The sequence below is a fragment of the Triticum urartu genome, chromosome 2A, assembly GCF_056163025.1.
Source record: "Triticum urartu cultivar PI428250 chromosome 2A, HENAU_Tu73, whole genome shotgun sequence".
In the NCBI taxonomy this organism is placed as follows: Eukaryota; Viridiplantae; Streptophyta; class Magnoliopsida; order Poales; family Poaceae; genus Triticum; species Triticum urartu.
Window position 1 is genome coordinate 493,863,880 of NC_141874.1, and position 12,160 is coordinate 493,876,039.

Genomic DNA, 12,160 nt, shown 5'->3' on the forward strand with positions numbered 1-12,160 from the left:
TACACTCTATCACACATAAGCATCCTTATATCTTCCTCAAAACAGCCACCATACCTACCTATTATGGCATTTCCATGTCCATTCCGAGATATATTGCCATACAACTTTCCACCGTTCCGTTTATTATGACACGCATCATCATTGTCATATTGCCTTGCATGATCATGTAGTTGACATCGTATTTGTGGCAAAGCCACCATGCTTAATTTTTCATACATGTCACTCTTGATTCATCGCATATCCCAGTACACCGCCGAAGGCATTCACATAGAGTCATATTTTGTTCTAAGTATCGAGTTGTAATTCTTGAGTTGTAAGTAAATAAAAGTGTGATGATCATCATTAGATCATTGTCCCATGTGAGGAAAGGATGATGGAGACTATGATTCCCCCATAAGTCGGGATGAGACTCCAGACGAAATAAAAAAAAGAGGCCAAGAAAAAAAAGAGAAGGCCCAAAAAAGAGAGAAGAAGAGAGAAGGGACAATGTTACTATCCTTTTTCCACACTTGTGCTTCAAAGTAGCACCATGATCTTCATGATAGAGAGTCTCTTATTTTGTCACTTTCATATACTAGTGGGAATTTTTCATTATAGAACTTGGCTTGTATATTCCAATGATGGGCTTCCTCAAATGCCCTAGGTCTTCGTGACCAAGCAAGTTGGATGCACACCCACTTAGTTTCTTTGATGAGCTTTCATATATTTATAGCTCTAGTGCATCCGTTGCATGGCAATCCCTACTCCTTGCATTCAGTGGGCATCTCCATAGCCCATTGATTAGCCGCGTCAATGTGAGACTTTCTCCTTTTTGTCTTCTCACACAACCTCAATCATTATATTTGATTCCACCCATAGTGCTATGTCCATGGCTCGCGCTCATATATTTCGTAAAAGTTGAAAGAGTTTGAAAAGGCTAAGTATGAAACAATTGCTTGGCTTGTCATTGGGGTTGTGCATGATGAGAGCATTTTGAGTGACGAAAATGAAGCATGGCCAAACTATATGCTTTTGTAGGGATAAGCTTTCTTTGGCTATTGTCACAGCCCTAGCTTAGCCTTTGCTTGTCCTTGCATGATCATCATATCATCATGTTTAATTTTCTCAGAAACTTGAAATGGGGATTGATCAAACCCTAGCACCAGATCAAATCAAATAGGTTCAACATAAAATCATTTTCAATAAACCCAAAATGCCCTTTGAAAATGTTCATGATTTATGATAAAGGTGAAAACCTCTGCCAAAAATGATGAGCATATTTCTTGGACATTTATGGATTTTTGAGTTAAATCATATTGTATTTGAATTGGAGCATTTAATGTCTATAAATATTTTAAATGCTTCAATACTTCTGAAAACAATTGGGGGCTGTTGGAAATAATTCAAATAGTGCCCACAATTTTTGTCAGGATTTTACAAAATGGGTTAGTATTTTTACTAATTCAAAACAAATCAAAATAAATAGAAAACAAAAAAAATAGAAAACAGAAGTGAGAGAGAGGAAACCTACCTGGGCCTTACCTGACAGAAGAGGCCCAGCCCACCAGGGGATGAGTGGTCTTCTTCCTCCTGCCAGGAGGACAGACAGGTGTGTGGCTTGCGCACCGACGACGCGTTGCCACCTCCTGCTTCAGCCGCGCAGCCCCGACCCCTCCGGACGTGCCACGGAGATGCCCCGAGACCCCTCTCTCCACTCCCTCACTCGATGCTCTCTCTCCCCTCCTCTGGTTCTCTTCCCCTCACTATTCCCGACCTCACCGAACCGCGCCGCCGCCACCGAGGAGCTCCACCACGGCCGCAGCCACTCCCTCGCTCCCTCTTCGCGTCCCCGAGCTCCGCCACGACCCCGTGGAGCAACACACCCGACGCACGCGACCAGAAGAGGCCCCAGTCGACCAGAGTGTCGTCGTCTTCACCTCCGGTGCCCGGAGATCGACTCCGTCGATTCGCCTCACCCAGAGCGTCCCCGAGCCCGCCGAGCTTGTCTACGTGACCGCTGTGAGCTTGCCGTCTTTTACCCCTCGTTATCTTCGTTGTTGCGACCTCTAGCGTCCATAACCGCCATGGTCGAGCTTCCCCTGCCGCCGGCCATGTCGCCATCGTCGTTGCAACCACTGCAGCTCGAGCCTGAGAGCTTCACCGTGCTCAGCATGTCTGCAGGAGCACGAAGCACCCCACCGCTCGCCCCGCCGTGCACCACAACGCTGATTCCGAGCTTGACCGAACCACGGCCGCCGCAAACCTCGTCGCCGGCGTTGATTCCGGCGACCCCCGCGCCCAACTCTGCCTCCTCTTGATGCGGGCGAGCAAGGGCTATGCCCTGGTGCCCTCAGCGCGCTAACCTGACGCCTCTAGCGCAAATCCGGCGCGCCCCGCCGTGTTCTGTGGTCGCCGCCGGTTGAACTCCGGCAAGCCGACGTGGCCGCGTGATTAGGGATGGCAATTTTATCCATGGATCTGGATACCCATGGATACCCGACCCTGTTGGGCAAGGGTATGGAGCACATTTCTACCCATGGGTCCGTGGATATGGATACCCACGAACAGCCGGGTTGGGCATGGTTATAGTTTGTGCTCGATATCCAATGGATACCCGTATGACATGTGGGGTCATATGCTAGTGACAGTAGAAAGAACGAATCAATGCAAAATGGCAGGAAATATGCAACTTGTGCCATGAGCTATATGCTACAGAATCAACCTCTGGTATGTCACACTTAAGGGCTCATCGTATTACTTGTTACCTACTTATGCATGTAGCTTATGTTGTCATTTATGAGTGAATGATGATGAGTTGATTTGATATTTGGGAAGGCTTCATGCTGACTTTTCTATGCCCATGGAGCTCCATGGGTATGTGGGTATCCAGCGGGTTTGGCCATGGGCACAAGTTGTGCCCATGGATAATTTGGTGGATGGGCAGAGGGTAGGAACATGGATCATGGCTTGGATTTGGACCAGCTCCACCCGCCCCAAACCCGACCCATTGCCATCCCCACGCGTGATTAGCGCTAATCACCGCCAGCTAACCCTCTCTAGAGCCACTGACTACTGGGCCCCACGGCCTAATTAACACTTCTTAGCTCCTGTTTAGACTAAACTAACCCCATGGGCCCCACAGGTCAGTTTGACCTGGCCACATCACCGTTGACCGAACCCACCTGTCTATGACACTAAGTGTCTCAGGGTTACTGACCAGTGGGTCCCACTGGTCGGGTTTGACCTAGACCATGCCCTGTTGACCTGCTGACGTCATGATGATGTCAGGCTGACGCAGTAATCCTTTTCTGGAATTTAAATAAATCTTAAATGATTTATTTATTTCAGAAAATATCCAAAACTTCTAAAATTCATATAAATTCAACCGTAACTCCAAATGAAATAAATTATATATGAAAAATTATCAGAAAAATTCAAGGAATCTGTTTATGGCATTTGCATGCATGTTTGAACAACCTAGGGTTGCTGTACAGGGCAATTTGCATAATTGACATTTAAATAAGCACATATGGAGTTTGAATTTGAACCCTTGGTTCAAACCAACTTCATTTAATATGATTGCTAGTTGCATTAGCTCAATCAACAGCATATTGCCATGACATTATCATGCATCATAATTGTTGCATTGCATTGATTGTGTTCCTCTTTGTTTGCCGGTATTTGTCCCCTCTCGATAGACGTGGTTCCGACGATGAGTTCGATGACACCGATGAAGAATTATACTATCTTCAGAAGTGCCATGCAAGGAAAAACCCCTTGTTCATTCTGATACAGTCCCACTCTCTCACTCCTGCTCTCTTTTACTGCATTAGGACAACAACGATTCAACTATTACATGTTGCGGTAGTTGAACCCCTTTCCTCTGCATGACCTGTCATTGCCACAGTAAATAGATGAAACCCACTAGCATGAGTAGGAATTTTTTGAGCCCTGATGTGCCTACTCATTCATGCTTGTTTGTCATGCCTGCTACTACTTAAAGTTGAGTCAGGTCTGATTCATCGCGAATGAATTGGAACGTGGTGAACATGCCCTGCCACTGAGAGCTAAGTGTGTGAACATGATTTGGTAAAGGTAGCGGTGAGAGGCCATGTAGGAGTACATGGTGGGTTGTCTCATTGCAGCCGTTCTCAGGAACTGAGTTATATGTTTGTGATCCATGAACAGTTACTACCACACATTGGGTTCCGGTAACTCGGCCCCTCGCGGCTTATTAATCTACTCGATCTCTGTCCAGGAGTTGCAACTAGTTTCTGGTGTTTGTAGGTAGTGTTAGTAGTCTACCAAGTGGCACCCGGTACAAGTGGGCTTGGGACAGACTAGGCACAGTGGCACGGTGTACCAAGTGGCACCCGGATGGTGGGCTTGGGAACCCTGCTCACATCGTTTGGGGCCGTGAGCGACACCCCGGCCGGATCTCCTTGCGGATGGAACCCGAATAGGCAATAAACCTGGGCGAGAGACTTGTGTGATTAGTCAGGTTGTGGCCGACTCCCTCGCCCGGCTTCCGCTTGAAGGTTGCCGAGGTACATGACATGTACAAGGCGATAAGTGGCGAGAGTGAAAGCACAAGTGCTCCCTAGGTGGTTTTGATAATTGATGACAACATATCTCTTATTGGACTAACATTTCTATCTAGCATGTTTCAGATAAGTTCAACAATGGAGTGGCATGGACTAAAGGTTGTGGGAACTCCTTCAAGATGCTAAGGACAAAGGATTGGCTAAAGCTTCAAGCTCAAGACTCTTCATTTTACATTTTAGTGATCCAAGATCACATTGAGTCCATAGGAAAAGCCAATACTATCAAGGAGGGATGAGGTGTTGCTTAATGAGCCTCTTGCTTCATGTGCTTAGTGATATTCTCCAAAACCCTCAACTACTTTCCCATATCCACATATGACCTAAACCCTAAGCCAAACTCGGTCCTACCGATTCTTTCTATCCGGCGCCACCGAGTTTCACTTGTCATAAGCCACTGCCAAACCCTAGCAATTCGGTTCTACCGATAGGGATCTCGGTCTCACCGAGATGGGATTGCAAACTCTCTGTTTCCCTTTCGTAACTTTTCGGTCTAACTGAAAGAGCGAATCGGTCCCACCGAGATTGCAGTGTAAACTCTTTGTTTCCCTTTTGTAACTTTTCGGTCTCACCGAAAGAGCAAATCGGTCCCACCAAGTTTGCCTGACCAACTCTCTGGTTAGCTTATTACCAAACTCGGTCTCACCGAGTTTGTGTAATCGGTCTCACCGATATTACGTTATGCCCAAACCCTAACCATATCGGTCCTACCGAGTTGCATGTCAGTCCCACCGAAAATCTCTAACGGTCACTAGGTTTACCTTTTCGGTCCGACCGAGTTTGTTGATTCGGTCCCACCGAGATTGGAAAACTGTGTGTAACGGTTGGGTTTTGTGTGGAGGCTATATATACCCCTCCACCTCCTCTTCATTCGTGGAGAGAGCCATCAGAACACATACACAATTGCAACTCATATGTTCTGAGAGAGAACCACCTACTCATGTGTTGAGACCAAGATATTCCATTCCTACCATATGAATCTTGATCTCTAGCCTTCCCCAAGTTGCTTTCCACTCAAATCTTCTTTCCACAAAATCCAAATCCTATGAGAGAGAGTTGAGTGTTGGGGAGACTATCATTTGAAGCACAAGAGCAAGGAGTTCATCACCTACACACCATTTGTTACTTCTTGGAGAGTGGTGTCTCCTTGATTGGCTAGGTGTCACTTGGGAGCCTCCGACAAGATTGTGGAGTTGAACCAAGGAGTTTGTAAGGGAAAGGAGATCGCCTACTTCGTGAAGATCTACCGCTAGTGAGGCAAGTCCTTCGTGGGCGATGGCCATGGTGGGATAGACAAGGTTGCTTCTTCATGGACCCTTCGTGGGTGGTTGCTTCTTCGTGGACCCTTCGTGGGTGGAGCCCACCGTGGACTCGCGCAACCATTACCCTTCGTGGGTGGAGCCCTCCGTGGACTCGCGCAACCGTTACCCTTCGTGGGTAGAAGTCTCCATCAACGTGGATGTAGGATAGCACCACCTATCCGAACCACGGGAAAAACATCCGTGTCTCCAATTGCGTTTGAATTCTTCAAACCCTTCCCCTTACATTCTTGCAAGTTGCATGCTTTACATTCCGCTGCTCATATACTCTTTGCATGCTTGCTTGATATGTATTGTGTATGTTGAAATTGTGCCTGAAACTCCACTCAAACTGAAAAAAGCTTAAAAATTGCAACTTTAGCACTAAGTGTCTAATCACCCCCCCCTCTAGACACATCTACTTCTAGATCCTACAAAGAGCGTGTGTGAAGAAGTACACCCCTGCAGGGTTATCATTATCTATTCGAATAGCCGGATTCCTCGGATATGGAAACTTGGACCCCTTGCATAGTTCATAGACAAGTGAAAGTGGATGCTCTAAAACTCGCAAGATAAGCGTGAGTGCTATGGATGGCGTTCTCGCAGGGAGACTGGAGCGGATCCATAGCGGTGTATTGGTATGGTGAATTTGTGGACTCGTGTGCGCCACCCCAAAAGAGTTACTTGCAGTCGTAGTTCAGGTTAGCCACTGAGTCAAAGCTGGCTTGCTGCAGTTAAACTCCACCACCCCTTTGTTGATACCGATGCATATGTAGTTAGTTCTGATGTAAGTCTTGTTGGGTACATTTGTACTCACGTTTGCTTATTTTATGTTTTGCAGAGAGACTTCAGTCTCGCTAGTAGTTCCACGTGGACTTCGACGTTTAGCTTGTTACCTCAGCTACGATCTTGTACCCTTGGGAGGGTCTTGTAGATAGTCAGGCTCCTCAGCCTTTTTCATTTGTAGATGTCTGTACTCAGACATGTTAAGCTTCCGCATGTGCTTGTTGCTTGTATGCTCTGTATGTTGGGTCATGAGACCCATGTTTGTAATATCTCGCTCCTCGAAGCCTAATGAATAATACTCTGAGTCAGGGAGTCTTGTTGTGATGCCATGTTGTATTGCACATATTGAGCATATTGTGTGTATGATTGAAATGCTTGGTATGTGTGGGATCCGACAACCTAGTTGTTTATCCATGGTAGCCTCTCTTATGGGGAAATGTAGTCTTGTGATTCCATGAGCCATAGTAATCCGCTACAGCCCGGTTCACCGGAGTCCTGCTAGCCCAGCACTACTGCTCCGGAACACTTGACTGGCCAGCATGTGATTCACTTCGTTCCTGTGTCTGTCCCTTTGGTGAAATGTCACGCGGTGACATCCGGAGTCCTGCCTAGCCTGCTACAGCCCGGGTTCCCGGAGTCCTGTTAGCCCAGTGCTACAGCCTGGATTCGCATGCTGCTGACCGACATGCTCGATGTTGATTCATGTATGCCTGTCCCCGTAAGTTAGTGCCACTTTGGGTTCACAACTAGTCATGTCGGCCCGGGTTCTCTGTCATATGGATGCTAGCGACACTATCATATACGTGAGCCAAAAGGCGCAAACGGTCCCGGGCCATGGTAAGGCGACACCCGTGGAAATATCGTGCGTGAGGCTGCAAAGTGATATGAGGTGTTACCGGCTAGATCGATGTGACTTGCAATCGGGGTCCTGACAGCTTTGGTATCAGAGCCTGACTGCCTGTAGGATTACCAAGCCAAACTGGTCAAAGTTGAGTCTAGAAATGCTTTAGTTACATAAGGGAATTGATTGTGGAAGGGAATGTAAGGCTCTTTTTACTCCTTATACCTTATGCCCTTCTGATCTGAGTCAACCTCTTCTTTTCTACGGGGTTAAGAACTAGGCTTCTCTTCTATCTCTCAGGATGACGTGTTACTAAACCGTAGTTGCCTAGGATTGTTGAGTTCAAGCCTCAGTTTAGTTCCTACTACTTCCATATGTTCATAGTTGGTCTCAGAACCTTGATATTGTGATGTTGAGTGGTTATGCCACCATTTTTGCAGGATGTCTCAAATCTTTTCGAGCATTTACAGCCGATATGCTGTCCGAGTCATCCCAGGTCACTAAATAGTCTGATGCAGTTGCAAATCCTTTCTTCCGTTCCCGATGTCCTTTTGGTCAGAATAAGCACACTAATCGGTGTGTTGAGGTACTCCATTGCCTCGACGTATATGCTGAAGCTTATTATGACCCTAGGTGTCTTAGAGAACAACCCAGTAATCTATCCATGCTTTGTATCCCCACTGTGATGATTTTGGCCACCATTCTCGAAAGCATCCCATGATGCCATTTAGTAGTAGGTATTCTACTCCTGGGTTCTTGACCCAAGATTCGCTCTACTTACCCTCGTGTTGATAGTGTTGCTGGTACCTTTAGGATATTAGTAACCTTTGTGATAGCCTTCGAGGTCCGTGGTATCTCATTCTTCCAATACCATGAACTATCATGGCAGAAGTTCCTTTGAACCAAAAGATTACAACCAGGGTTCTCTTGAGGAGTACTCCATTCATATTGTGACTCTGCCAATCCTACCCTTCCGCATGGGTTACCCGGAAGAAATGTCGAGCTTCGCTCGACATACTAATCTATGCGTCCACAACTCAGAAAAACATATGTTCCTTTGAGTTGTCTCTCTTTAATTGTATTCTGACCTTTGTCTATCAATTGATAGTCGGGACTAGTTGTGCATTCGTGTCATCGATACCTCTTATTCTTGTGGTCTGTCAAGCCATTCTATTCTGGAATGACTAGGAGAAACAAACTCTAGTACCTCATCCATTTCTAGGATTGGGTCAAAGTAGTTGTATTCCACAGATCAAAATGCCAACCCAGTTTTTGCTCTGTTCTACCTTGGAGTGTTACCATATTTATGTCAAGAATGTCATGAGAATTGCACCACCTCTTATGAATTCTTGACGCAGTGATACTTATCGCCATCATTATTCATTCTTCGGTCCCATGTTGTTGTAACCGGAATGCCGACAAGTGAATTATGATGTGTGAAATGAATACTACTAGCAACTCCGTTGCTTGGTAGCTAATGGACAACAATTTCATCCTTAGCGTGTTGGTTACTGAACCATCGTTCTGAGATTGATCGTGCTACCTAGTCCTTATTTCCGGTGCACTTTTTGATCAATGAGTTAGGATAGTGTCAATCCTTGCTTATTTGATCATATCGTCTTGCTCTGAAAAGCAAGATTGTTCTCGAGCTTAGTAACATATCGGTGGTTCGTGATTTTCCGAATATCTTCTCGGAAGCATTACCAGGTTGTCCCCTGACTGATATGTTGAGTTCGTGATCAAGTTGGTTTTTCAATAAATCACTCCTTCTCCAAGAATCTGTGTTGGATATCCCTGAGCTAGTTGGTTGAGCTAGACAACAACTTGGAGAGTTGGAAGATAAAAGCTTGTCTGACTTAGTCCATGTTAAGGGATATCTTTTTGTGTGTGCGTTGAAGAAAGATAATATCTCCATCAATTGGTCCTCGTGATCAGTTGTTGGATCTATTGCCTTGTAAAAACTTTGACTTGAGTATGGGCTATCGTCAAATCAAGCCAGAACCAATGATGTTCGTAATGTTGTCTTACTCGTGGTTGATCCCTCGAGCATACACCATTACATCTTTTGGTCTGACCAATGCTATCACCGTGTTCACATGATGGTGGAAGTCCAGTGATATGGAAATTCCGATGAGTTGCTATTGAGCCCATCAGCAGCATCTTGTCTCCTCCATGATTCATGTTGAACATTCAGCTAGTGTTGGAAACTTGTGTAAGCATTTTCTTCATGCCCCGTTCATGAAGTATATGTTTGGATGGAAGTAGTGACTTCCTCTAAGTTCATGTGCAATCGATGCAAGTTGCCGCCGTGAATTAGAGGGAGCTTGTTTTTGCTTCCTTTGGAATCATCCCAAGTCAGTCATGCATTCGTGCGAAGTATTCTATGGTTTGGCAGATTAATTACCTCCACTCCATTCGTATTCATAGCACACCAAGCCACTGGTTGATTTGTTCAAAGATAATAAGTTCTAAGTGCTAGTCCTGAAGGTACCAGATGGATTTGTATAGGATTTTGTTATCCTCGTTGATGGTTCCCTCCTGAACTCGGTAGTGTTTCGTTGTAAGACTACCAGGTGGCCATGCTTGTCTAGGATAGCATGTTCACATGCTTGTAGCAGAACCGGCTCATGTTTTGGAGCTTACTACCGTAGTTCATTTCCCCGAGATTCTCGCAACGTCATATCGTCGAATTGTGTTGCAAACTCTCATTTTTCTTTCTAGACTTGATGAGTCTGGAATATCCTGACACCAACTAGATCTGAATCTCAGGCAGATATGATGGTTGGAACACACTCCAAGAACTATAATATTGGTCTCTCTGTAACCGGTAAAGTGAATGTCGTGGACAACACTCCCAGCCGGAAGACCTATTATTGTAGTATCTTGATTGAGGAAGTTGGCCACCTCCCCATAAGGATTTCATAGGATTTACTCCAGGAGTTCTTTCTTATGGATCCTTTGTATTCCGAAGTCCGACCACTACTTGATGACTATGTTGATGCTTTAAAGCATGACCGTGGTAACCAATACATCAAGGAGAACATTAGAAGCGGAGTGCTAAATGTCTCTCGGTCGATCATCCAGATTTCATTCCCTTGGCCTCGCTAAGGTGAAATCTGAGAAAGGGTTGTCTTTCTATGCATCTACATTGTCCATCACTATTCGTCAAGGTGGTAAGATGTGTTGCCAGGATCCTCGACTCGGATGTTGGTAGATCCTTGATGAATATGGAAATGCTCAAGTTCTTGAGAGCACACGCAAGCAAATTCATCCATTATGTTGTCTTCAACAAGGTAGTCCACATCATCCATCCTAGTCGGAGTATGCCATTCTTTCGAACCCCTTCCAACGATCGATTGTGATAACCTCGGGCTGGTATAAAGAGTTTCAATGATCCTTGTATCAAAAGTAATTCTTTTTTCCACTTAAGGGAAATGCTCTACGGGTCACCTTTCCCTAAGGTGTCCCGTTATGGAATCATGGCAATTACCTCCTCGCTACTTTGAAACCATGCACCATCCTACTCCAGCATGGAATTGTTGCCTACCAATTTGAACCCTTGTCATCTATTACCTTCCATCTCTCTCGATGTGTGTTTTGTGTCTCAGCTCAAGAGATGTTCCCACATCTCACCCCATAAGTTAATCGTGAGTTGTTCGATCTTCGAGAAGATCGATTCCTATAGAGTTTCTTCTATCGTCATCGTGTTGGATGAAGATCCAGAAGGCAGACAAGATCAATTTGAAGCAATGAATCAACATCTTCGATGAGGACAATCGGATCATGAAGATCATGTTAGCTTTATGACCCCTCTGTCTTCTTACCTCACGTCTTGAATCTCAAGACGAGATTCTTGTTTAGTGGGGGTGAGTTGTCACAACCCTAGCTTAGCCTTTGCTTGTCCTTGCATGCTCATCATATCATCATGTTTAATTTTCTCAGAAACTTGAAATGGGGATTGATCAAACCCTAGCACCGGATCAAATTAAATAGGTTCAACATAAAATCATTTTCAATAAACCCAAAATGCCCTTTGAAAATGTTCATGATTTATGATAAAGGTGAAAACCTCTGCCAAAAATGATGAGCATATTTCTTGGACATTTATGGATTTTTGAGTTAAATCATATTGTATTTGAATTGGAGCATTTAATGTCTATAAATATTTTAAATGCTTCAATACTTCTGAAAACAATTGGGGGCTGTTGGAAATAATTCAAATAGTGCCCACAATTTTTGTCAGGATTTTACAAAATGAGTTAGTATTTTTACTAATTCAAAACAAATCAAAATAAATAGAAAACAAAAAACAAATTAGAAAACAGAAGTGAGAGAGAGGAAACCTACCTGGGCCTTACCTGGCAGAAGAGGCCCAGCCCACCAGGGGCTGAGTGGTCTTCTTCCTCCTGCCAGGAGGACAGACAGGTGCGTGGCTTGCACGCCGACGACGCCTTGCCACCTCCTGCTTCAGCCGCGCAGCCCCGACCCCTCCGGACGTGCCACGGAGATGCCCCGAGACCCCTCTCTCCACTACCTCACTCGATGCTCTCTCTCCCCTCCTCTGGTTCTCTTCCCCTCGCTGTTCCCGACCTCACCGAACCGCGCCGCCGCCACCGACGAGCTCCACCACGGCCGCAGCCACTCCCTCACTCCCT